The sequence below is a fragment of the Heterodontus francisci genome, chromosome 1, assembly GCF_036365525.1.
Source record: "Heterodontus francisci isolate sHetFra1 chromosome 1, sHetFra1.hap1, whole genome shotgun sequence".
Classification (NCBI taxonomy): domain Eukaryota; kingdom Metazoa; phylum Chordata; class Chondrichthyes; order Heterodontiformes; family Heterodontidae; genus Heterodontus; species Heterodontus francisci.
In genome coordinates this window covers 205,899,218-205,925,437 of record NC_090371.1, presented here as the reverse complement: position 1 = coordinate 205,925,437, position 26,220 = coordinate 205,899,218, and the positions used below count along the sequence as shown (strand labels likewise).

Genomic DNA, 26,220 nt, shown 5'->3' with positions numbered 1-26,220 from the left:
CTGAAAATCTAAATACACCACATGCACTGGTTCTCCTTTATCTATGCTACAAGTAACATTCTCATAAAACTCCAACAGGAGTCTTAAATCCATGTTAACTTTGCGCAATCATATCATTATTTTCCAAGTGTCCAGTTATAACATCCTGTAAAATAGATTCTATCCAGTTTTTTAATTTGCTTCCTAACGCCCTAAAGTCTGCTTTCAAGACCTCATCCTCTTCCTACCTATGTCATTAGTACCAATGTGGACCATGACCTCTGGCTGTTCACCCTCCCCTAGAAGAATGTCTTGCAGCCACTCTGTGACATCCTTGACCCTGGCACCAGGGAGGCAACACACCATCCCAGAGTCATGTCTACGGCCACAGAAATGCCTGTCTGTTCCCTGACTAACGAATCCCCTATCACTATTGCCCTTTCACTCTTCTTTCTCCCCTCTTGTGCAGCTGAGCCACCCAAGGTGCCATGGTCTTGGCTCTTGTTGCACTACTCTGAGGAACCATTGCTCTCACCAGTATCCAAAATGGAAAACCGGTAATTGAGTGAGATCCTCTCAGGGGACTCTTGCACTACCTGTCTGGTTCTTTTAGACGGCCTGGCTGTCACCCATTCGCTCTCTGCCTGCATGCTCCTAACCTGCGGTGTGACCACCTCCCTCTGAAACCCAGAGCTCAAGCTTCTGCAGCTGGTGACACTTCCTGTAGATGTGTTTGTCAAGGGCACATGGTGCGTCCATGAGTTCCCACATAAAAACAGGAGGCACATTCCACTTGGCCGAACTGCCCTTCCACACATTAACTTTACAAACTAATTAAGACAGAGTAATGGTTTTAATTGGAACAAGGGTATCAAAGGTGGAGGTAAGGGTGTCTCAGCCAAACAGTCTAAGTTACTGCAAGTGCTTTGTCAGTGTAAAAGTAGATAACTGGAGCTGCAGTGCTACTCAGTACAATAATATTCAAATAAGAGCACTCAGGGCTCGATGAGTCAATCGTCGGGAGGGTCAAAAAGCACAAGGGAATTCGGAAAAAGTAATTTTGTGATGGAAAACCAGCTGAAACAGCAACTGCTCTATTTTTTGGCCACACAAACTCACATGGAATTATGTTGAAAATGGTGAGGTAATTCAGCATGTGAACTATTAAGTTTATTTAAATGGATGGAACTATGTTTGCTCAGAGTGATGTGGATTGCAGTTTAACTTCACTTGCTGTGAAAATAACTAGCACATTTCCCACTTAAAGTGTTAAAGTTGGCGCCAAGTATTTTGCTGGCACAAATGAGGGATTCCTAGCATTGGGCCTTCATGATCTGAGGTCTCTTTTTAGCAGTGAGACTTTATTAGCTCCTGAAGCTGTTAGCATCAGGAATGCATAGAATCAGTGCTGTTTATTTGGCAATTAATTTTGTAGAAAAGTATTTCCTGTTGCTGGTATTTCAATGGTATGGGGACTTAATTTTGAATTTAAGTCAAATTTGACCTTAGCTCTGCTGCTTGCGACTCCTAATATTCATTTTCTAGCTCCTCTCAGTTGGCTGTTTTCCATCCCCACTAAACCCAGCACCAATCCTATTAATTCAATATGAATTGCTTCCTAATGTTTACTTGAATGAGTTAATTTTGATATATCTGTTTTAGTAGCCAATTTAATGTTTGCCACCAGAGGGCAATATGTTCAATTTTATTGGTATTTTCATATGCGTTTAACTGACAACCTTGTGATTTTCAGCAAACAAGTTCGTTCAAAAGGACAAAGTGCAATGGAGCGGTGATGAGTGTCAGTGTTTCTGCTTCCCTGAATTGTGTGACATTGTGGTTGAACACCTGTTCAACTTTGCGTTTTAGGTGGCAAAGGATGGACAATAAAATGGAAAGGAGTGTTTTAGTTACAATTTTGCTGTCCATTCGTTAAGAAAAGGAACAGGAAAGACCACTTACTGGCAGTGATGTTATGCTCGAGTAAGTATTATTTTCCTGACAAAATTTAGTGAAAGAGTAACTTTATAGAAAGCTGCTGGATTGATATATGTTCATGTGATGATGTCATGACCATGAAATATAGGTTACATGCCATGCTGCAACTGAGTTTCAGCCTTGGTTCTGTCTTAGCAGTCTCAGCTCAGAGTCAGAAAGCCGTCTTCGAGAGACTCGAGTGCACAATCTGCACTGTCAGAGGTGTTGTCTTTTGGATTCATTGGCTGTGAAGCACTTGTGACGTCCAGAGGACTTGAAAGGCACGATGTAAGTGCAAGCTCTTTCATACTTTAGGGAACAGGCAGCTCTATGGAAAGATAAAGCACTTCACAGTGTTGTTGCAGGAACAGCCTGAAAGTTGCACATCAATGTACTTTGCATTTAACGTTCATACCTATGTCAAACTCCTGCCATTTTAATTTGAATGAGTATCTCTGTAACCTCCTCCAGCCCTACAACCCTCTGAAAACTCTCTGTTCTTATGACTCTGGTTTCTTCTGCATCCCCAATCCCTTCACCCCTCTATTGGTGGCTGTACTTTCAGCTGTCTGGGTCCCTGCTCTAGAATTCGCTCCCTAAACCTCTCTGTCTTACCGTGCCTCTTGTACTTTAAGACTCTCTTAGAACACAACTCTTTGACCAAACTATTAGTCACCCCTCCTAATATCTCATTCTTTGGCTTAGTGTCCATTTTTGCCTAGGTATGTTCTCCTTGGAGCAAAGGAGATTGAGGGGAGATTTGATAGAGGTGTACAAGATTATAACGGGTTTAGATAAGATAGAAAAAGAAAGGCTGTTCCCATTAACTGATGGTACAAGGACTAGGGGACACAAATTTAAGATTTTGGGCAAGAGATGCAGGGGGGATGTGAGGGAAAACTTTTTAACGCAGCGAGTAGTAATGACCTGGAACTTGCTGCTGAAGAGGGTGGTGAAAGCGGAGGTTGGCATGCTTCCATCAATGAAAGATGTTGGACACACAGCAAACAATCCATTTAGGTGGGGTGCACCTTTGCTGATGGCTGTGAAAGGGATATGATCAATGACTTCAAAACGATGTGGATGGGCACTTGAGGGAAATAAATTTGCAGGGCTATGGGACTAGAATAGGGAATGGGACTGACTGGATTGCTCAAAAGACAGCTGGCATGAACTCAATGGCTTTTTGTAATTGGTTCGTGGGATGTGGGCTTCGCTGGCTAGGTCAGCATTTATTGCCCATCATTAATTGCCCTTGAGAAGGTAGTGGTGAGGTGCCTTCTTGAACTGCTGTAGTCCTTCAGGTGTAGGTACACCAACAGTGCTGTTAGAAAGAGAGTTCCAGGATTTTGACCCAGCGACATTGAAGGAACGGCGATATAGTTCCAAGTCAGGATGGTGTATGGCTTGGAGGGGAACTTGCAGATGGTGGTGTTCCCATTCATCTGCTGCTCTTGTCCTTCCAGGTGGTAGAGGTCACAGGTTTGGAAGGTGCTGTCAAAGGAGCCTTGGTGAGTTGCTGCACCTGTGATGCTGGGGACCTCAGGAGGAGGCCGAGATGGATCATCCACTCGGCAATTCTGGCTGAAGATGGATGCAAATGTTTCAGCCTTGTCTTTTGCACTGATGTGCTGGGCTTCCCCATCATTGAGGATGGGGATATTTGTGGAGCTTCCTTCTCCTGTTAATTGTTTAATTGTCCACCACCATTTACAATTGGATGTGGCAGGACTGCAGAGTTTTGATCTGATCCATTGGTTGTGGATTTCTTAGCTCTGTCTATTGCAAGCTGCTTCTGCTGTTTGGCATGCAAGTAGTCCTGTGTTGTAGCTTCACCAGGCTGACACCTCATTTTGAGGTATGCCTGGTGCTGCTCCTGACATGCCCTCCTGCACTCTTCATTGAACCAGGATTGGTCCCCCGGCTTGATGGTAATGGTAGAATGGGGGATATGCCGGGCCATGAGGTTACAGATTGTGGTTAAATACAATTCTGCTGCTGCTGATGGCCCACAGCGCCTCATGGATACCCAGTTTTGAGTTTCCAGATCTGTTCGAAATCTATCCCATTTAGCATGGTGATAGTGCCACACAGCATGAAGGTGGGTATCCCCAATGTGAAGATGGGACTTTGTCTTCACAAGGACTGTGCGGTGGTCAATCCTACCAATACTGTCATTGACAGATCCAACTGCAACAGGTAGATTGGTGAGGATGAGGTCAAGTACAGTTTTCCCTCTTGTTGGTTCCCTCACCACCTGCCGCAGACTCAGTCTAGCAGCTATGTTTTTTAGCACTTGGCCAGCTCGATCAGTAGTGGTGCTACCGAGCCACTCTTGCTGATGGACATTGAAGTCCCCCACCCAGAGTACATTCTGTGCCCTTGTTACGCTTAGCGCTTCTTCCAATTTGTGTTCAACATGGAGAAGCACTGATTCAGCAGCCAAGTTGGGGGGTGGGGTGGTGGGGGGGGGGGTGCGGTAGGTGGTAATCAACAGGAGGTTTCCTTGCCCATGTTTGACCTGATGCCATGAGACGACATGGAGTCCAGAGTCAATGTTGCGGATTCCCAGGGCAACTCCCTCCTGACTGTAAACCTTTGGGGGGACAGGACATACTCAGGGATGGTGATGGGAGTGTCTGGGACATTGTCTGTAGGGTGTGATTCTGTGAGTATGACAATGTTAGGTTGTGCTTGACTAGTCTGTGGGACAGTTCTCCCAACTTTGGCACATGCCCGCAGATGTTAGTAAGGAGGACTTTGCAGGGTTGACAGGGCTGAGTTTGCCGTTTGTTGTTTCCCGTGCCTAGGTCAATGCCCGGTGGTGCATCTGGTTTTATTCCTTTTTTTAGACTTCGCAGCGATTTGAAACAACTGAGTGGCTTGCTAGGCCATTTCAAAGGACATTTAAAAGTCAACCACATTGCTGTGGGTCTGGAGTCACATGTAGGCCAGACCAGGTAAGGATGGCAGATTTCCTTCCCGAAAGGATATTAGTGAACTAGATGGGTTTTTACAACAATCAACAATGGTTTCATGGTCACCATTAGATGAGCTTTTAATTCCAGATTTATGAATTGAATTCAAATTTCACCATCTGCTGTGGTGGGATTCGAACCCTTGTCCCCAGAGCATTAGCCTGGGCCTCTTGATTACTAGTCCAGTGACATTGCCATAAAGGCCTCCTTCTGTGCCGTTATGAGTCCATGAGTAAGTGAATTATTAGGAGTATTAGAACAGAGCAAGTTGAGAGACATTAATTAAAATTAATAGTTTAAACTAGGTACTAACTCGATTCTAAAAGAGGAAATAGAGATTTCTTTTAGACCATGGATGGGCAGCTGAAACCTGTTGCTTGCAACTCCTGCACCATGAGGAACTTCAGGACACTTCACGTATATTGGAGGATCACGTGTGCAGGAAGTGTCTCCAGCTGCTTGGGCTCGTGCTCAGGGTTTCCGAGCTTGAGGGACAGCTTGAGTCACTGCAGAGCATCAGAGGGATGAGACAAAACAAAAAGTGCTGGAAATACTCAGCAGGTCTGGCAGCATCTGTGGGGAGAGAAGCAAAGTTAATATTTTAGGTCTGTGACCTTTCATCAGAACTGGCAAAGGTTAGAAAAGAATAAGGTTTCAAGCAAGGGAGAGAACAAAGGGGAAGGTGTTTGATAGGCAGGAGAGATTAAATAACAAAACTGTCCTGGGACAAAGGCAAATTGTGTGTTAATACTTGTGGTGAAAGACAAAACATTAGTCCAGAGAGACTGTTAATAGCAGAATGATGAGCAGCTCTGACTACATGAGAAACAGGCACACGGTTAAAAAATAAATTGTTAAAAAAAGGCCAGTCATGCTCTAAAGTTATTGAACTCAATGTTCAGTCCACAAGGCTGTAGAGTGCCTAATCGAAAGATCAGATGCTGATCCTCGAGCTTGTGTTGATGTTCACTGGAACACTGGAACAGGCCAAAGAGAGATGCGTGGGCATGAGAGCAGGGGGGTGGGGGGTGGTGTTGAAATGGCGGGCAACCAGAATCTCAGGGTCATGTTTTTGGACTGAGCAGAGGTGTTCCGCAAAGCGGTCACCCAATCTGCGTTTGGTCTCCCCAATGTAGAGAAGACCACATCGTGAGAAGCGAATACAGGATACTAAATTGAAAGAAGTACAAGTAAATCACTGCTTCACCTAAAAGGAGTGTTTGGGACCTTGGATAGTGAGGAGAGAGGAGGTAAAAGGGCAGGTATTACACCACCTGCGATTGCATGGGAAGGTACCGTGGGAAGGGCACGAGGTGTTGGGGGTAATGGAGGAGTGAACCTGGGTGTCGCGCAGGGAACGATCCCTTCAGAATGTTGACAGGGGAGGGGAAGGGCAGATATGTTTGGTGGTGGCATCACACTGGAGGTGGCGGAAATGGTGGAGGATGATCCTCTCGATGTGGAGGCTGGTGGGGTGGAAAGTGAGGACAAGGGGAACCCTGTCGCGGTTCTGGGGGGAGGGGAAGGCGTGAGTGCAGAAATGCGGGAAATGGGCCAGACACAGTTGAGGGCCCTGTCAACCACATTGGAGGGAATCCTCGGTTGAGGAAAAAGGAAGACATATCAGAGGTGCTGTTGTGGAAGGTTGCATCATCAGAGCAGATGCGTCGGAGAAGGAGAAACTGGGAGAACGGAATGGAGTTCTTACAAGAGGCAGGGTGTGAAGAAGTGTAGTTGAGGTAGCTGTGGGAGTCAGTGGGCTTATAATGAATATTAGTATTTCACCTAACCCTGCACATTCTTCCTTTTCATATAGCAGTCTAATTCCCTTTTGAAATCTTCAATTGAACCTGCCTCCACCACACACTCAGGCAGTGTATTCCAGACCTTAACCACTCACTGCGTGAAAAAGTTTTTCCTCATGTCACTTTTGCTTCTTTTAACAATTATTTTTAATCTGTGCCCTCTCATTCTCGATCCTTTCCCGAGTGGGAACAGTTTCTCTCTCGCTACTCTATCCAGACTCCTCATGATTTTGAAACCTCTTTCAAATATCCTCTCAGCCTTCACTTCTCCAAGGAAAACAGTCCCAACTTCTCCAATCTATCTGCATAACTGAAGTTCCGAATCCCTGGAATCATTCTCATGAATCTTTTCTGCACCCTCTCTAATGCCTTCACATCCTTCCTAAAGTGTGGCACCCAGAACAGCATGCAGTACTTCAGCTGAGGCCGAACAAGTATCTTACACAAGTTCAACATAACGTCCTTACTCTATGTCCCTATTAATAAATCCCAGGATACTGTATGCTTTATTAACTGCTCTCTCAACCTGTCCTGCCACTTTCAATGACTTATGCACATAAACACCCAGGTCCCTCTGCTCCTACATCCAGTTTAGAATTGTACCCTTTATTTTATATTGTCTCTCCATGCTCTTCCTACCAAAATGCGTCACTTTACATTTCTCCGCATTGAACTTCATCTGCCACATGTCTGCCCATTCCTTGTCTATGGCCTTTTGCAGTTCTACAGTATCTTTCTCACAGTTCACAATGGTTCCAAGTTATGTATCATCTGCAAACTTTGAAATTGTGCCCTGTACACCAAGATCTAGGTCATTAATATATCTCAGGAAAAGCAAGGGTCCCAACACTGACCCTTGGGGATCTCCACTACAAATCTTCCTCCAGCCCGAAAAACATCCATTAACCACTACTCTTTGTTTCCTTTCATTCAGCCAATTCAATATCCATGTTGCTACCATCCCTTTTATTCCATGAGCTATAACTTTGCTCACAAGTCTGTTGTTGGCACTGTATCAAATGCCTTTTGGAAGTCCATCAACTGCATTACCCTCATCAACCCTCTCTGTTACCTCTTCAAAAAACTCCAGCAAGTCAGTTAAACATGATTTTCCCTTAAGGAATCCATGCTGGCTTTCTTTAGTTAACCTGCATTTGTCCATGTGACCATTAATTTTGTCTTGAATTAATCTTTCTAGAAATTTCCCGACCACCGAAGTTAAACTGACTGGCCTGTAGTTGCTGGACTTATCTTTACACCCTTTTTTGAACAAGGGTGTAACGTTTGCAATTCTCCAGGCCTCTGGCACCACCCCCGAGTCTAAGGAAGGCTGAAAAATGATGGCTAGTGCCTCTGCAATTTCCACACACACTTCCCTTTAGTATCCTTGGATGCATCTCATTCAGTCCTGGTGACTTATCCACTTTAAGTACAGACAGCCTATCCAACACCTCCTCCTTATTAATTTTAAATCCTTCTAGTGTCTGAATTACCTCCTCTTTCACTATTGCCTGGGTTGCATCTTCTTCCTTGGTAAAGACAGATGCAAAGTATTCATTTAATACCTCTGCCCTCTGCCTCCATGTGTAAATCCCCTTGTTGGTCCCTAATTGGGCCCACTTCTGCTTTTACTTTTTATATGTCAAAAGAAAACTTTGGAAATCCCTTTTATGTGAGCTGCCAGTCTCTGTCCATACTCTCTCTTTGTTTCTCTTATTTTCTTTTTCACTTCCCCTTCTGAACTTTCTATAATCAGCTTGGTTCTCAATAGTATTCTCTTCCTGGCATTTGTCATCAGCACACTATTTCTTAACGTCAGAGAGTTATACAGCACAGAAACAGGCCCTTCGGCCCATCATGTCCGTGCCAGCCATCAAGCACCTATTTATTCTAATCCCATTTTCCAGCACTTGGCCCGGAGCCTTGTATGCTATGGCATTTCAAGTGCTCATCTAAATACTTCATAAATGTTGTGAGGGTTCCTGCCTCTACCACCCCTTCAGACAATGTGTTCCAGATTCCAACCTCCTTCAAATCTCCTCTAACCCTCCTGCCCCTTACCTTAGATCTATGCCCCCTGCTTATTGACCCCTCCGCTAAGGGAAAAAGTTTCTTCCTATCTACCCTATCTATGCTCCTCATAATTCTGTATACCTCAATCAGGTCCCCCCTCAGCCTCCTCTGCTCTAAGGAAAACAACCCTAGCCGATCCAGTCTCTCTTCATAGCTGAAATGCTCCAGCCCAAGCTACATCCTGGTGAATCTCCTTTGCACCCTCTCCAGTGCAATCACATCCTTCCTATAGTGTGGTGACCAGAACTGTACACAGTACTCCAGCTGTGGCTTAACTAGCGTTTTATACAGCTCCATCATAACCTCCCTGCTCTTCTACACGGTGCCTTGGCTAATTAAGGCAAGTATCCCAAATGCCTTCCGAACCACCTTATCTACCTGTGCTGCAGACCTCAGTCATCTATGGACAAGTACACCAAGGTCCCTCTGACCCTCTGTACTTCCTAGGGTCCTACCATCCATTGTATATTCCCTTGCCTTGTTAGTTCTCCCAAAATGCATAACCTCACACTTCTCAGGATTAAATTCCATCTATATCATCCTGGAATCTAAGGCTTTCTTCCTCACTATTTACAACACCACCAATTTTCGTGTCATCTGCGCACTTACTGATCATGCCTCCGATATTCACATCTAAATCATTAATGTACACGACAAACAGCAAGGGTTCCAGCACTGATCCCTGCAGTACACCACTGATCACAGGCTTCCACTCGCAAAAACAACCCTCGACCATCACCCTCTGCCTCCTGCCACTAAGCCAATTTTGGATTCAATTTGCCAAATTGGGCTCTTACCTTCTTAAACGATCTCCCATGCAGGACCTTATCAAAAGCCTTACTGAAGTCTATGTAGACTACATCAACTGCTTTACCCTCATCTACACCTCTAGTCACCTCCTCAAAAAATTCAATCAAATTTGTTAGACAAGTTCTCCCCCTGACAAAGCCATGCTGACTACCCTTGATTAATCTCTCCCTCTCCAAATGGAGATTAATCCTGTCCCTCAGAATTTTTTCCAATAGTTTCCCAACCACTGATGTTAGACTCACTGGCACCTAATTACCCTCCACTACCCCTCCCGAACAATGGTACCACACTCACAGTCCTCCAGTCCTCAGGCACCTCTCCTGTGTCCAGAAAGGATTTGAAAATTTGTGTCAGAGCCCCCGCAATCTCCTCCCCTGCCTCACATAGCAGCCCGGGATACATCTCATCTGGGCCTGGGGACCTATCCAACTTTAAGCAAGCTAACCCCCTCCCTTTCAATGCTAATTTGTTCAAGTATATCACAATCCCCTTCCCTGATCTCTACACCTACAGCGTCCTTCTCCATAGTGAACACTAATGAAAAGTAATCATTTAAAATGTCACCTATGTCCTCCGGCTCCACACACAATTGCCACTTTGGTCCCGAATGGGCCCTACTCTTTCCCTGGTTATCCTCTTGCCCTTAATTTACTTATAAAATGCCTTGGGATTTTCCTTTACCTTGCCTGCCAGTGTTTTCTCATGTCCTGTTCTTCGTTCTCCTAATTCCTTTTTTTAAGTATCTCCCTACACTTTCTATACTAATCTAGGGCCGCCGCTGTTTTCAGCCCTTTGAATCTGCCATATGCCTCCTTTTTTTTCCTTATCCAATCCTCTATTTCCCTTGAGCGGCAGGGTTCCTGAGACTTGTTGGTCTTCCCCTTCACCTTTACGGGAACATGTTGGCCCTGAACTCTCACTATTTCCTTTTTGAATGACTCCCACTGGTCTGATGTAGACTTTCCTACAAGTAGCTGCTCCCAGTCCACTTTGGCCAGATCCTGTTTTATCATATTGAAATCGGCCTTCCCCCAATTCAGTACCATTATTTCTAGTCCATCTTTGTTCTTTTCCATAACTACCTTAAATCTTACAGAGTTTAGTTTAGTTTAGAGATACAGCACTGAAACAGGCCCTTCGGCCCACCGAGTCTGTGCCGACCATCAACCACCCATTTATACTAATCCTACACTAATTCCACATTCCTACCACATCCCCACCTGTCCCGATATTTCCCTACCACCTACCTATACTAGGGGCAATTGCTAATGGCCAATTTACCTATCAACCTGCAAGTCTTTGGCATGTGGGAGGAAACCGGAGCACCCGGAGGAAACCCACGCAGACACAGGGAGAACTTGCAAACTCCACACAGGCAGTACCCAGAATTGAACCCGGGTCGCTGGAGCTGTGAGGCTACGGTGCTAACCACTGCGCCACTGTGCCGCCCCAAAAGTATTATTAAAATAATACTTCACGATTAATTGTGATTGAAACAATGGCACTTACACTATTAATTGCGAGGACACCACCAATTTTCATGTCATCTGCAAACTTACGGATCATACCTCCTATATTCACGTCTAAATCATGAATGTACACTACAAACAGCAAGTGTCCCAGCACCAATCCCTGCGGTACACCACTGGTCACAGGCTTCCACTCGCAATAACAACCCTCGACCATTACCCTCTGCCTCCTGCCACTAAGCCAATTTTGGATCCAATTTGCCAAATTGCCCTGAATCCCATGGGCTCTTACCTTCTTAACCAATCTCCCATACGGAACCTTATCAAAAGCCTTACTGAAGTCTATGTAGACTACATCAACTGCTTTACCCTAGTCACCGTCTTGAAAAATTCAATCAAGTTATTTAGACAGTATAAAAGTGAGCCATCTTACAGTGCTGACTTTGTTTGCACTGGAGTGTTGACTTGGGTTGCATTAGAGTGCTGCAGTGGAAGTTCGGTAACTGAGGATAATTAAGGGTTAATTTTATCTTAAATCTAATCTGTCTTTTATTTAGCAGATTAACTTAACAGTTGCTGTTCGGGTTGGAGAAGGTGAGTTTTAGACCAGCTTTAAACAGGGTTCACTCAGGCTCTGCTTGCAGCTGCACCTTGTTAATTAGAGAATTGGCTTAAACCAGTTTTCAGGGGCTAGAGTCAGTCAGTTGAAAAGTGAGCCATCCCACAGTGGTGACTTGGGTTGCATTAGAGTGCTATAGTGGAAGTTTGGTAACTGAGGAAGTTCAGTGAGGAGCTCCTTTCATTTCCGACCTGTCCTCTGTGAGGGGAGCCGAGAGCTTCCAAAGAGCACAGCTGACTGGGAGAAGACTCGGAGGGCGGAGTTCCGGACCAGTAAGTATAAAAAACTTACCTCTGGTAAAAAAACTGAAAGTGACGTCACAGGAAAGCTGTGACCTGATTGGCTGGTAGGGAATTTTTACTGAATTTGAAAATAAAACATTGATAAAAATTGATGAAAACCCGAATTAACTAATTAATAAGTAGAGTAACTAAACCAGAGGGAGGAGATTACTGTACTTAGTTAGCATTTAATATTTATAGTAGGAATCTAGCACTAGGGACCGTATAGTTAATTATAACAATTTAGTAAGGATTTAATAAGTATTTATTTTAAATTAATTAGTGCTAGAAATGTCAGTTAGAGGGGTGAAGTGCTTCACCTGTGAGATGTGGGAAGTCTGTGACGCTTCCAGCGTTCCGGACGACTACATCTGCAGGAAGTGTACCCAGTTGTAGCTCATCACAGACCGCATGGATCGGTTGGAGCGGCAACTGGATGCACTTAGGAGCATGCAGGTGGCGGAAAGCATCATAGACAGGAGTTTTAGAGAAGTGGTTACAGCCAAGGTGCAGGCAGATAGATGGGTGACCACTAGAAGGGGCAGGCAGTCAGTGCAGGAATCCCCTGTGGCTATCCCCCTCTCTAACAAGTATACTGTTTTGGATACTGTTGGGGGGGATGGCCTATCAGGGGAAAACAGCAGCAGCCAGAGCAGTGGCACCACGGCTGGCTCTGTTGTTCAGCAGGGAGGGATAAAGCGCAGAAGAGCAATAGTTATAGGGGACTCTATAGTCAGGGGCACAGATAGGCGCTTCTGTGGATGTGAAAGAGACTCCAGGATGGTATGTTGCCTCCCTGGTGCCAGGGTCAAGGATGTCTCTGAACGGACAGGGGGCATTCTGAAGGGGGAGGGTGATCAGCCAGAGGTTGTGGTACACATCGGTACCAATGACATAGGCAGGAAGAGCGACGAGGTCCTGCAGGGGGAGATTAGGGAGTTAGGTAGAAAGTTAAAAGACAGGAGCTCTAGGATTGTAATCTCGGGATTACTCCCTGTGCCACGTGCCAGTGAGGCTAGAAATAGGAAGATAGTGCAGCTAAACACGTGGCTGAACAGCTGGTGTAGAAGGGAGGGTTTCAGATATCTGGACCATTGGGATCTCTTCAGGAACAGATGGGACCTGTACAAGAAGGACGGGTTGCATCTAAACTGGAGGGGCAGAAATATCCTGGCTGCGAGGTTTGCTAGCGTCACTCAGGAGGGTTTAAACTAGTGTGGCAGGGGGGTGGGAACCAGAGCAGTAGGACAGCAAATGAAATAAATGAGGGGGAACCAGTAAATAAGGCCAGTAAGACTAAGAGGAAGAGCAGGCAGGGAGATGTTGTGGAACACAGCGGGACTGGTGATCTGAAGTGCATTTGTTTCAATGCGAGAAGTATAACAGGTAAGGCAGATGAACTTCGAGCTTGGATTAGTACTTGGAACTATGATGTTGTTGCTATTACAGAGACTTGGTTGAGGGAACGACAGGATTGGCAGTTAAATGTTCCAGGATTTAGAAGCTTCAGGCGGGATAGAGGGGGATGTAAAAGAGGTGGGGGGAGTTGCATTACTGGTTAAGGAGAATATCACAGCTGTACTGCGGGAGGACACCTCGGAGGGGTCATGCAGCGAGGCAATATGGGTGGAGCTCAGGAACAGGAAGGGTGCAGTCATGATGTTGGGGGTTTTCTACAGGCCTCCCAACAGCCAGCGGGAGGTAGAGGAGCAGATATGTAGACAGATTTTGGAAAGATGTAAAGGTAACAGGGTTGTAGTGGTGGGTGATTTTAACTTCCCCTATATTGACTGGGACTCACTTAGTGCTAGGGGCTTGGATGGGGCAGAATTTGTAAGGAGCATCCAGGAGGGCTTCTTGAAACAATATGTAGATAGTCCAACTCGGGATGGGGCTGTACTGGACCTGGTATTGGGGAATGAGCCCGGCCAGGTGGTCGAAGATTCAGTAGGGGGAGCATTTCGGGAACAGTGACCATAATTCCATAAGTTTTAAGGTACTTGTAGATAAGGATAAGAGTAGTCCTCGGGTGAAGGTGCTAAATTGGGGGAAGGCTAATTCTAACAATATTAGGCAGGAACTGAAGAATTTAGATTGGGGGCGGCTGTTTGAGGGTAAATCAACATCTGACATGTGGCAGTCTTTCAAATGTCAGTTGATTAGAATCCAGGACCGGCATGTTCCTGTGAGGAAGAAGGATAAGTTTGGCAAGTTTCGGGAACCTTGGATAACGCGGGATATTGTGAGCCTAGTCAAAAAGAAAAAGGAAGCATTCATAAAGGCTGGAAGGCTAGGAACAGACGAATCCCTTGAGGAATATAAAGACAGTAGGAAGGAACTTAAGCAAGGAGTCAGGAGGGCTAAAAGGGGTCTTGAAAAGTCATTGGGAAACAGGATTAAGGAAAATCCCAAGGCTTTTTATATGTATATAAAGAGCAAGAGGGTAACCAGGGAAAGGGTTGGCCCACTCCAGGACAGAGAAGGGAATCTGTGTGGTGCCAGAGGAAATGGACGAGGTACTAAATGAATACTTTGCATCAGTATTCACCAAAGAGAAGGACTTGGTGGATGATGAGCCTAGGGAAGGGAATGTAGATAGTCTCAGTCATCTCATGATCAAAAAGGATGAGGTGTTGGGTGTCTTGCAAAGCATTAAAGTAGATATGTCCCCAGGGCCTGATGGGATCTACCCCAGAATACGGAGGGAGGCAAGGGAAGAAATTGCTGGGGCCTTGACAGAAATCTTTGCATCCTCATTGGCAACAGGTGAGGTCCCAGAGGATTGGAGAATAGCCAATGTTGTTCCTTTGTTTAAGAAGGGTAGCAAGGATAATCCAGGAAATTATAGGCCGGTGAGCCTTAGGTCAGTGGTAGGGAAATTATTAGAGAGGATTCTTCGGGACAGGATTTACTCCCATTTGGAAACAAACAAACTTATTAACGAGGGGCAGCATGGTTTTGTGAAGGGGAGGTCATGTCTCACTAATTTGATTGAGTTTTTTGAGGAAGTGACGAAGATGATTGATGAAGGAAGGGCAGTGGATGTTATCTAAATGGACTTCAGTAAAACCTTTGACAAGGTCCCTCATGGCAGACTGGTACAAAAGGTGAAGTCACACTGGATCAAAGGTGAGCTGGCAAGATGGATACAGAACTGGCTCTGTCATAGAAGACAGAGGGTAGCAGTGGAAGGGTGCTTTTCTGAATGGAGGGATGTGACTAGTGGTGTTCCGCAGGGATCAGTGCTGGGACCTTTGCTGTTTGTCGTATATGTAAATGATTTGGAGGAAAATGTAGCTGGTCTAATTAGTAAGTTTGCGGACGACAAAGGTTGGTGGAGTTGCGGATAGTGATGAGGATTGTCAGAGGATAGAGCAGGATATAGATTGGTTGGAGACTTGGGCGGAGAAATGGCAGATGGATTTTAATCTGGACAAATGTGAGTAATGCATTTTGGAAGGTCTAATGCAGGTGGAAAGTATACAGTAAATGGCAGAACCCTTATGAGTATTGACAGGCAGAGAGATCTGGGCGTACAGGTCCACAGGTCGCTGAAAGTGGCAACGCAGGTGGGTAAGGTAGTCAAGGAGGCATACAGCATGCTTGCCTTCATCGGTCGGGGCATAGAGTATAAAAATTGGCAAGTCATGCTGCAGCTGTGCAGAACGTTAGTTAGGCCACACTTAGAATATTGCGTGCAATTCTGGTTGCCACACTACCAGAAGGACGTGGAGGCTTTGGAGAGGGTACAGAAGAGGTTTACTTGGATGTTGCCTGGTCTGGAGGGCATTAGCTATGAGGAGAGGTTGGATAAACTCGGATTGTTTTCACTGGAACGACGGAGGTGGAGGAGCCACATGATAGAGGTTTACAAAGTTATGAGCGGCATGGACAGAGTGGATAGTCAGAAGCTTTTATCCCAGGGTGGAAGAGCCAGTTACTGGGGGACATAGGTTTAAGGTGTGAGGGGCAAAGTTTAGAGGGGATGTGCGAGGCAAGTTCTTTACACAGATGGTGGTGAGTGCCTGGAACTTGCTGCCGGGGGAGGTGGTGGAAGCAGGTACGATAGCAACATTTAAGAGGCATCTTGACAAATACATGAATAGGATGGGAATAGAGGGATACGGTCCCCAGAAGTGCAGAAGGTTTTAGTTTAGGCAGGCATCAAGATTGGCGCAGGCTTGGAGGGCCGAATGGCCTGTTCCTGTGCTGTACTGTTCTTTGTTCTTTGATCTCCCCCTGACAAAGCCATGCTATCCCTGATTAATCACTGCCTCTTCAAGTGGAGATTAATCCTGTCCCTCAGAATTTTTTCCAATAATTTCCCTACCACTGATGTTAGATTCACTGGCCTGTAATTACCTGGTTTATCCCTGCTACCTTTCTTGTATAATGGTACCACATTCACTGTCCTCCAGTCTTCTGGTACCTCTCCCGTGGCCAGAGAGGATTTGAAAATTTGTGTCAGCGCCTGCTATCTCCTCCCTTGCCTCACATAACAGCCTGGGATACATCTCATCTGGGCCTGGGGATTTGTCCACTCTTAAGCCCACTAAAACTGTTAATACTTCCTCCCTTTCAATGGTAATTTGTTCAAGTATATCATGATCCCCGTCCCTGATCTCTACACCTACATCGTCTTCCTCCATAGTGAACACAGATGAAAAGTAATCATTTAAAATGTCACCTATGTCCTCCAGCTCCACACACAGATTGCCACTTTGGTCCCTAATGGGCCCTATTCTTTCCCTGGTTTTCTTCTTGCTCTTAATATATGCTTATAAAATGCCTTAGGATTTTCCTTTATCTTGCCTGCCAGTGTTTTTTCATGTCCCCTCTTTGCTCTCCCAATTACTTTTTTAAGTACCCCCTACACTTTCTTTACTACTGTAGTGCCTCCACTGTTTTCAGAATTCTGAATCTGCCATAAGCCTCTTTTTTTTCCTGATGCAATCCTCTATATCCCTCGACATCCAGAGTTCCCTGGACTTGTTGGTCCTACCCTTCACCTTAACAGGTACATGTTGGCTCTGAACTCTCACTATTTCTTCTTTGAATGACTCCCACTGGTCTGGTGTAGACTTTCCTACAAGTAGCTGCTCCCAGTCCACTTTGGCCAGATCCTGTTTTATCATATTGAAATCGCCCTTCCCCCAATTCAGTACCTTTATTTCCGGTCCATCTTTGTCCTTTTCCGTAACTACCATAAATCTTAACAGAGTTATAGTCACTATCCCTGAAATGCTCTCCCACTGACACCTAACATAAGAACTAGGAGCAGGCAATTCAGCCCCTCGAGCCTGCTCCACCGTTCAATACAATCATGGCTGATCTCATCTTGGCCTCAACTCCACTCTCCTGCCCATTCTCCATAACCCTTCAACGCATTTCTAATTAAAAATCTGTCTATCTCCTCAAATTTACCCAATGTCCCGGCATCCACCGCAGTCTGGGGTAGTGAATTCCACAGATTCACGACCCTTTGAGAGAAGTAATTTCTCCTCATCTCTGTTCTAAATCTGCTGCCCCTTATACTAAAACTATGACCTCTCATTCTAGATTGCCCCACAAGAGGAAACATCCTCTCTATGTCTACTTTGTCAATCCCCTTAATCATCTTATATACCTCAATTAGATCTCCTCTCATTCTTCTAAACTCCAGAGTAAAGGCCTAAACTGCTCAATCTCTCTTCATAAGACAAGCCCCCTATCTCTGGAATCAATCTAGTGAACCTCCTCTGAACTGCCTCCTTCTACCACTTGTCCTGCTTCATTCCCTACGACTAGGTCCAGTACTGCCCCTTCTCTTGTAGGACTTTCTACCTGCTGGCTCAAAAAGCTCTCCTGTATGCATTTTAAGAATTCTGCCCCCTTTAAGCCTTTTGCACTAAGAGTATCCCAGTTGATATTGAGGAAGTTGAAATCCCCTACTATTATTACCCTATTATTTTTACACCTCTCTGAGATTTGCCTACATATCTGCTCCTCTATATCTCCCTGACAGTTTGGAGGCCTGTAGTACACACCTGACCAAGTGATTACCCCCTTTTTGTTTATAGGTTCTACCCATTTGGCTTCATTTGAGGAACCTTTTACGATATCATCCCTCCTTACTGCAGTAATTGACTCCTTGATGAACAGTGCAATGCCACCTCCTCTTTTACCCCCTCCCCTGTCACGCCTGCAGATTCTATACCCTGGAATATTGAGCTGCCAGTCCTGCCCCTCCCTCAACCATGTCTTTGTGATAGCAATAATACCATATTCCCATGTGCTAATCAATGCCCTCTCGTCATCTGCCTTACTAGTAATACTCCTTGCATTAAAATAGATGCAATCTGGCCTTGCATTTTTCACTCTTTAGTTTCTCACTCTTTTTTCACTCTTTAGATTTCTCTAAATCTAAAGATTTCTCACTCTTTAGTTCCATTAATTTCCTTGTTACTGATGTTTTACTTACGTTAATTATATTAAGTCCCTGTCCCCTATCGGCTATTAATTTTTTCGGGACTTCCGGCAAGTTATCCTCCTTTTCAACTGTAAATACTGAGGCAAAGTAATTGTTCAACATGTCTGCCATTTCCCCATTATCAATGACAATATCTCCAGTTTCAGCTTTTAGTGGCCGACATTGCACTTGACCACCCGTTTTCCCTTTATGTAACTATAAAATTTCTTATTGATTTTGATGCCTCTTGCAAGCTTCCTTTCATAATCTCTTTTAGTAGCTCTTATAAGCTGTTTTGTGACCCTTTGTTGGTCTTTGTATTGATCCCATTCGGCCGGATCTGTGCTGTGTTTTGCATTTTTGTAAGCCATTTCTTTTAGTTTTATGCTATCCCTAATCTCTTTAGTTGTCCATGGCTGTTTTTTTCTGTGAAGTGGAGCTTTTTCCTCTCAGGGATATATAATCGCTCTGTATTTCATTAAATTTTTCTTTAAATATTTTCCACTGTTCTGCAGTCATTTGACCCATTAACAGATCTACCCAGTTTACTGTGGACAGTCTCTGTCTCATCCCGGTAAAGTCAGCCTTACCCAAGTCTAAAATTCTAGTAGCTGATTCGTGCTTTTCACTTTCAAATGCTACCTTGAATTCGATCATGTTGTGATCACTATTTGATAAATGTTCATGCACAGTTAGGCTACTAATTAAATTTGGCTCATTACTCATAACTAAATCTAATATTGCCTGTCTCCTTGTTACATCTAGGACATATTGCTGTAGGAAACTATCCCGGACACATTCCAGAAATTCACTACCTTTCTGACAGGTGCTAGTCTGCCTCTCCCAATCTATGTGTAAGTTAAAATCCCCCATTAATACTACTCTGCCTTTGTTATACACTTGCCTCATTTGTGCATTTATACAATCTAACACCTCAGAGCTGCTACCAGGGGGTCTATACACAACACCCATTACAGTTTTAGATCCTTTTCTGTTCCTCAATTCCAGCCATAAGGTCTCCACTGGATGCTTTCCCCTCATTATATCCTCCCTCACCAATGAGGTGATATTATTTCTCATCAGTAAGACTACTCCACCCCCTCTGCCATTTTCCCTGTCCCTTCTGTAAACTTTATAACCAGGTATATTTAGTTCCCAGTCCCGACCATCCTGCAGCCACGTCTCCGCAATGGCCACCACATCATAATTTTCCATTTGAATTTGCGCCTGCAGTTCATCTAGTTTATTTCTTACACTCCATGCATTTGTATATGGAACTCTTATTTGGGCTATACCCCCTAACCTGTCCCTCAGCACTGATGCTTTATTCGCTTGTTTATTATTTCTCTCTTCTGGTTTAACCAGTATACCTCTTGCAGTTTGGTAACAATCAGCCTCACCACTAACCTGCACTCCTAGCTTCTCCTTTAACTTCCTAATTTTCCATGCAACTGAACCCTCCCCCCCTCCCCCCCCCCCCCACTATTTAGTTTAACGCCCTATCTACAGCCCTAGTTATGCGATTCGCCAGAACTCTGGTCCCAGCATAATTCAGGTGGACCCCGTCCCATCGGAACAGCTCCCTCCTTCCCCAGTACTGGCGCCAATGTCCCACGAATTCAGACCCATTTCTCCCACACCAATCTTTGAGCCACACATTTACCTCTTTAATCTTATTGATGCTTTGCCAATTTGCTCGTGACTTAGGTAGTAATCTGGAGATTATTACCTTTTTGATTCTGCTTTTTAATTTAGCCCCTAGTTGCTCAGATTCCCTCAACAGAACCTCTAACCTCGATCTACCTGTATCATTGGTACCTACATGGACCACAACAACTGGATCTTTCCCCTCCCACTCCAAGTTCCTCTGCAGCCCAGATGAGATATCCCGAACCCTGGCACCAGGTAGGCAACAGAGCCTTTGGGACTCTCGATCCTGGCCACAGAGAACAATGTCTATGCCCCTAACTATACTATCCCCGATTACGACTGCATTTCTCTTTTCTCCCCCCACTTGAATGGCTCCCTGTACCATGGTGCTATGGTCAGTTTGCTCATCCTCCCTACAGGCCCTGCTCTCGTCCACACAGGGAGCATGAATCTCGAACCTGTTGGACAAGGACAATGGCTGAGGCTCCTGCAGCACTACCTCCTGGATCCCTCTACCTGCCTCACTCATAGTCACACCCTCCTGTCCCTGACCACTGGCCGAATTCAAGGTAGTTAATCTAAGGGGTGGGACTGCCTCCTGAAACACAGCATCCAGGTAACTCTCTCCCTCCCTGATGTATCGCAGTGTCCGAAGTTCAGACTCCAGCTCATCAACTCTGAGCTGGAGTTCCTCAAGCAGCAAACACTTGTTACAGATGTGTTCACCAGGAACCACAATGGGGTCCACTAGCTCCCACATCATACAGGTACAACACATCACCTGGCCCTGCATCTCTATTTTATTTAATTAGATATTAATTTTGTTAATTAAATTTCCGATTTGTCTTTAGTTTTTTTTTAAACCGCTTTAGTCTTTAATTTATATACTTATAAATCAATCAAGTCTTACTCTATGTTGATTCAATTAAATTAAATTAAAAACTTACCTGAATACTGACCCCAGCTGTTTTCTGTTTCCCTGCTCTCACTGTTCAATCTGACGTCACTCTTATGTCACTTTTTGATTTTTTTTTTCTCCCTGCTCCTTGGGCTCCGCTCCTCTCTGCCTCTCTCATTCTCAGAACATAGAGATGTAATTTAACAGGGAAGATTTGTCCCTCTGTCCCAAAAACCTCTCCTTGATTAGTTTTGGAGGACCTCTCACCTCATGTCCATAAACTAACTCAAAGGGATTAAAGCCAGTGGATTCATTGGGTGAGTCCTGGTAGCAAACAGAAGAAATCCCAGCCCTGTGTCCCAGGCATGGAGATACTCATAGCAGAATGCCCTGATCATTGTCTTTAGGATCTGGTGGTACTGCGCCAAAGCCCCTTGTGACTCTGGGTGGTCAGCTGAGGACTTTAGCTGTATTATGCCCAGATTACCCATGACCATTTGAAAAATACTGGACATAAAATCGTTCCCTGATCTGACTGGATCTCAGCAGGCAGCCCATATCGGGTGAATAATTGGGTTAGCTCTTCCACCGCTACCTTGGCAGAGATAGTTCGTAGAGGGATAGCTTCTGGAAATCGAGTGGCCACATCCATAATGGTGAGAAGATATTCCCTTTTGTTTTCAGCAGGGGTCCTACACAATCTACCAGCACTCTGCTGAATGGTTCCCCAAAAGCCTATCTGGGAATTAGGGGTGCAGGTTTTATTGTAGGTTGAGGCTTCCCCACAACCTGGCATGTGTGGCATGTCTTACAGAACTCCACCACATCCTTGTGGAGTTGTGGCCAGTGAAAATGCTGTCTGTTGCAGCATTGGGTTTTTCTGATACCGACATATCCAGCCATTGGAAGCTCGTTGGCCATTTTCAATATTCCCCTACGGTAACACGGTGGTACCACTACCTGGTGAACCACTGTCCACTTTTTGTCTGTGAGAAGGTCTCCACTTCCTCATCAGCACCTCATTCTATAAATAGGAGCACTCTGGAACTCCGTCTGCTTCAGTTTCAGTTTGGACAGTCTGTACTCACTTTTTTAACCCTAGATCAGCTTACTGAGCCTCGACCAAGGAAGACCTGTTTAACCCATCCTCTGGGTCCTCTAGCCTCCCAAAGAAGGTTTCAGTTAACCAGACATTAGGGTCATCTGTCTGCAGTGCCAGTTCAGCGTCCTCTGATGGAACTTGTTTGGCCATGGACTGGGTCACTGCACAGTCAGGAAAAATGCTGGGGACCTTTTCCTGTAACTGCTCTGTCTCCCTGACCTCTTTCAGTCTTTCTAAAACCACTGGGGAAGCTACCACCTTTGACCCCACCGGATCATTACCCAGGAGCAGGTTGACCATTGCCACAGGTAAACTAGGGACAATCCCCATGGTTACTGGTCCTGAAACAATGTCGCACTCCAGATGCACCTGTTCTAAAGGTTTGGGCATATACTTTCCTCTGATACCATTTACAACCACTCTAGCATTTACAAAGGTCATGCCTTTTCCCAGCAGAAGGGATTGGGTGGCCCCTGTATCCCTAAGTATGACTATGGGCTTACTCGCCTCACTCAAGGGACATGAGGTCACTTTTCCTCTGGACACAATATCCTGGTAATTCTCAGTGATTTTGTTAAGTTTTCTCACACTCTCAGTGGTAGGTTTACTTGGTTTTACTGCTGCAGTTAAAGCCACAGCCTGGTCTGCTGTGCTTTCCATCAGGGCCCCTTTTCCTGCATTCGTGTGGTGTAACCTGACTAAACCGATGGATTTTTCCCTGTAACTTCCAGCAGTCAGCTTGAAGGTGACCTGCCTTGTTTCAATGGAAACATACAGGCTTTTGGACATCACTCCTGTTCTCAGCAGCTTCCTGTTTGGCCTGAGGAGGGCCCCCTGTGTTTCCAGCTCTCCCTTCTTGCTCATGGTTGTTCATCCTCCTATCACCCTCCCACCTTCTATCCTTTTCAGGTTTTTGGAGGTGACTAAGGAAGGGTTTCCCTTGGGGCAAGGTCTTGTGAATAAGTGTATAATCATCAGCCGGGATTGCTGCCTGCCTGGCTCTTGGAATCTTTTGTTCCTCCACGTGGTTTCTTATGGAAAGGGGAAGTGGGTTTTTGAACTTCTCGAGGAGGATCACCTCGCTGAGGTTTTCATAGGTGGACTCTATCTTAAGTGCCCATATCCATTGGTCAAAAGCAAGCTATTTAACTCTTTCAAACTTGAAGTAAGTTTGCTCAGGCTGCTTTCGGAGCACTCGGAATTTTTGGCGGTATGCCTCTGGTGCTAGCTTATATGCACTCAGGATGGCATTTTTAGTCATCTCCTAATCTGGTGAACTCTCTTCAGGCGACAGTGAATAAACTTCATGGGCATTTCCTGTTAGTTTGCTCTGCAATAACATTATCCAGCTGTCTACTGGCCACTTCAACTGTTTTTCAAGCTTTTCAAAAGAGATGAAAAATGCTTCCGCATCCCCCTCATTGAACTTTGGTATCAACTGGGAGAACTTTAAGAGATCAGCACCTGGTCCTGAGATAGGGGTAACTCCCTCACTAGCGGTGCTTTCACTGGGTACTTTAGGTCTTCACCTATTCAGTTCGAGCTGCCTTAACTCCCTTTAGGAAGCTCTTTCTTTCTCCCTTTCCTCTCTGCTCTTTTTCCTTCTGGAATTCTAATTCTAGGCTCCTCTGTTCTCCTTGTACCTGAGCTAATGTTACTTTGCCTGTTTCAGATTCTATGCCTGTTTCCAGTTCTTCAATGTCAATTTTAAAATGGTTGGCCATAAGTTTTAGGATTTCAGGCTTCCTAGCTTTTGGACAGATAGTAAGTTCTTCAAAAGATAAAGCTTTTAATCTGGCCCATGTTACTTCACTCTGTTCTAGGAAGGTACTGGCCTCAAATGTGGACATTTTAGTACTCTCGCACTGAAAATCACAGGGAATCCTGCATTGACATTTTCAAATTATTGCTAGGGATCAGTCTGGTTTCCTGCTTCCAATTTCCTGTTTGTCTTTGGGTTTGATACTGGACTTGAACCCCCAAATTTCTGTTACGATCAAGTGAGGAGGGGTTGAAGGGCTTCTCTTGTTTCCCTCCTTGTTTGACAACAAGAGGTTTAATTCTTTTTAAAACTGGCCAATTCAGGAGGTGTTTGATTACTTACTTGCTATGATCATAACAATAAATGGGACAGGTTTCCTTGAGTTTACCAAAGAAAGAAGTTAACTTTATTGTACCTAAACCGAACTAATGAAAATAATAAACTACGCGCCAACTTTCACTCAGACACATACTCTAGAGGTTTAGACACATACAAATAGGTTACAGAGTGAGGAAAGGTAGATTGGTTGAGTTAGATTCCATAGCAAAAAGGGGTGTACAGTCTGTGGCGTTTGGTGATTTGTCTGGCTTCTAGCTGAATTCGGTGGTCCTGAGGCTTTTAGTTTGAAGAGGTAGATGACTGCACGGTGGGTCTCTTGGACACAGCAATGCGGATGATTTCCTCCAATGGGGTTTCTGATTGTAGCTGGAGTATGCAAAGGTGGTCAGTCAACAGATAGAGTTTGAAGCTTGTAAGCTGAAATGGAGAGACAGAGAGAGAGGGACCCCCACTTGGGTCTGCACGTGTCAGAGTCCAGAAGCTTCTCCTTTCTCTGCTGCAGAAAGACACAAGCTTAAAACTACAGATGGGGAGGGGCTTGTCACATGACAGCGATTTAAACATGATATGAGTGTTCTCCTCTTGCTAGAAAGAACAGGTAGTTCCCTTAAACTTCCTGGATCTTGGTTCTTGCTGGGGACTGAGCAGACATTTCATTTCCTCCTCACAGACCTGCAAGGTAGGATAGTGTTGCAAATTCGGTGGCCATCCTAAGCTGCCAGTAAAGTCATCTTTTTATCTGTTCTTTTAAAAATTTCTTCAAAAAATTATAATTTCAGATCTCCAGTCAGTGGATTAAAGAAAATTATCATTCAATAAAGCAAGTTGGTGTGACAGTACATTCCAATAAGGGCGAACAGTAGGGAAACCCAAGCCAGGGCTCCTTGGATGACGAGGGAAATAGAGAATATGATGAAACAGAAAAAGAGGGTGTATGATAGATGTCCGGTGAATTCTTCAAGCGAGAACCAGGCCATATACAATAAGTTGAGAAGGGAAGTGAAGAGGAAAATAAGACTGGCAAAGAGAGGATATGAGAATAGAATGGTGGTTAACATAAATGGGAACCCAAAAATCTTCTACTGGCATATAAATAGTAATCAGGTGTAAGACATGGGGTGGGTCCTACTAAGGACAAAGAAGGTAATAGATGCTTGGAGGCTCAGGGCAAGGCCAGAATGCTTAATAAGTACTTTGTATTGGTGCTTACTAAGGAAGAGGATGCTGACAAGATATCAGTAGAAGTAGAGAGATGGTAGAGTGAATGGATGGGGTGAAAATTGAGAGGCAGGAGGTACTGGATGCCTGGTTATGCTTAGGATAGATAAGCCACCTGGTCCGGATGGCTTGCATCCCAGGTTGCAATGAAAGTTGTCTATATGGATTTTAAGAAAGCATTTGATAAAGCACCACATAAAAGGCTGGGTGAACAAAATTGAGGCTCATGGAATAGGAAGATCAGTGTCCAATTGGAAAAACAAATGGCATAAGGGCAGAAAACAGCAAGTCCTGATAAATGGTTATTTTTCAGACCAGCTGATGGTAAATAGTGGTGTTCCCCAAGGGTCAATTCTAGGTCCACTGCTTTTTTGATGTGTATAAATGACTTGGATTTTGGAATACAGAGTAAATTTTCAAACTTTGCCAATGATTCCAAACATGGAAGTGTGGAAGATGATACCAATTGATTGCAATAGAACATAGATTGGCTGCAGATTGGGCAGGCAAGTGGCAGATGGAATTTAATACAGAGAAGTGTGAGGTGATGCATTTTGGCAGAAAGGTTGGGGAGAAGCAATATAGACTTCATAGCACAGATCTAAAGAGTGCACAGGAATAGACGGACCTGGGGATTCATGTGCATAGACCTTTGAAGGTGGCATGACATATTGAGAGAGTAATTAGCAAAGCATATGGGATCTGGGGCTTCAAAAATAAAGGTATTGAGTAAAAAAGCAGGGAAGTTATGCTGAACTTTTTATAAAGCTCAGGTTAGGCCTCAACTAGAGTATTATGTCTGGTTCTGCTCA

General features: G+C 44.7%; 1 protein-coding gene across 2 annotated transcripts in view; it reads left to right on the top strand.

Annotated features, from left to right (window-relative positions):
• Positions 1-1,763: 1,763 nt before the first annotated feature.
• trim2a (tripartite motif containing 2a) overlaps positions 1,764-26,220 on the top strand; it is a 285,251-nt gene continuing 260,794 nt past the window's right edge. Inside the window, exons 1-2 of one of the 2 annotated variants that reach the window (XM_068040707.1) lie at positions 1,764-1,962; positions 2,113-2,244. The gene's annotated coding sequence lies outside the window, so the exon portion shown is untranslated. The remainder of the gene's footprint in view (positions 1,963-2,112; positions 2,245-26,220) is intronic. The other variant, XM_068040789.1, reaches the window with a different exon arrangement.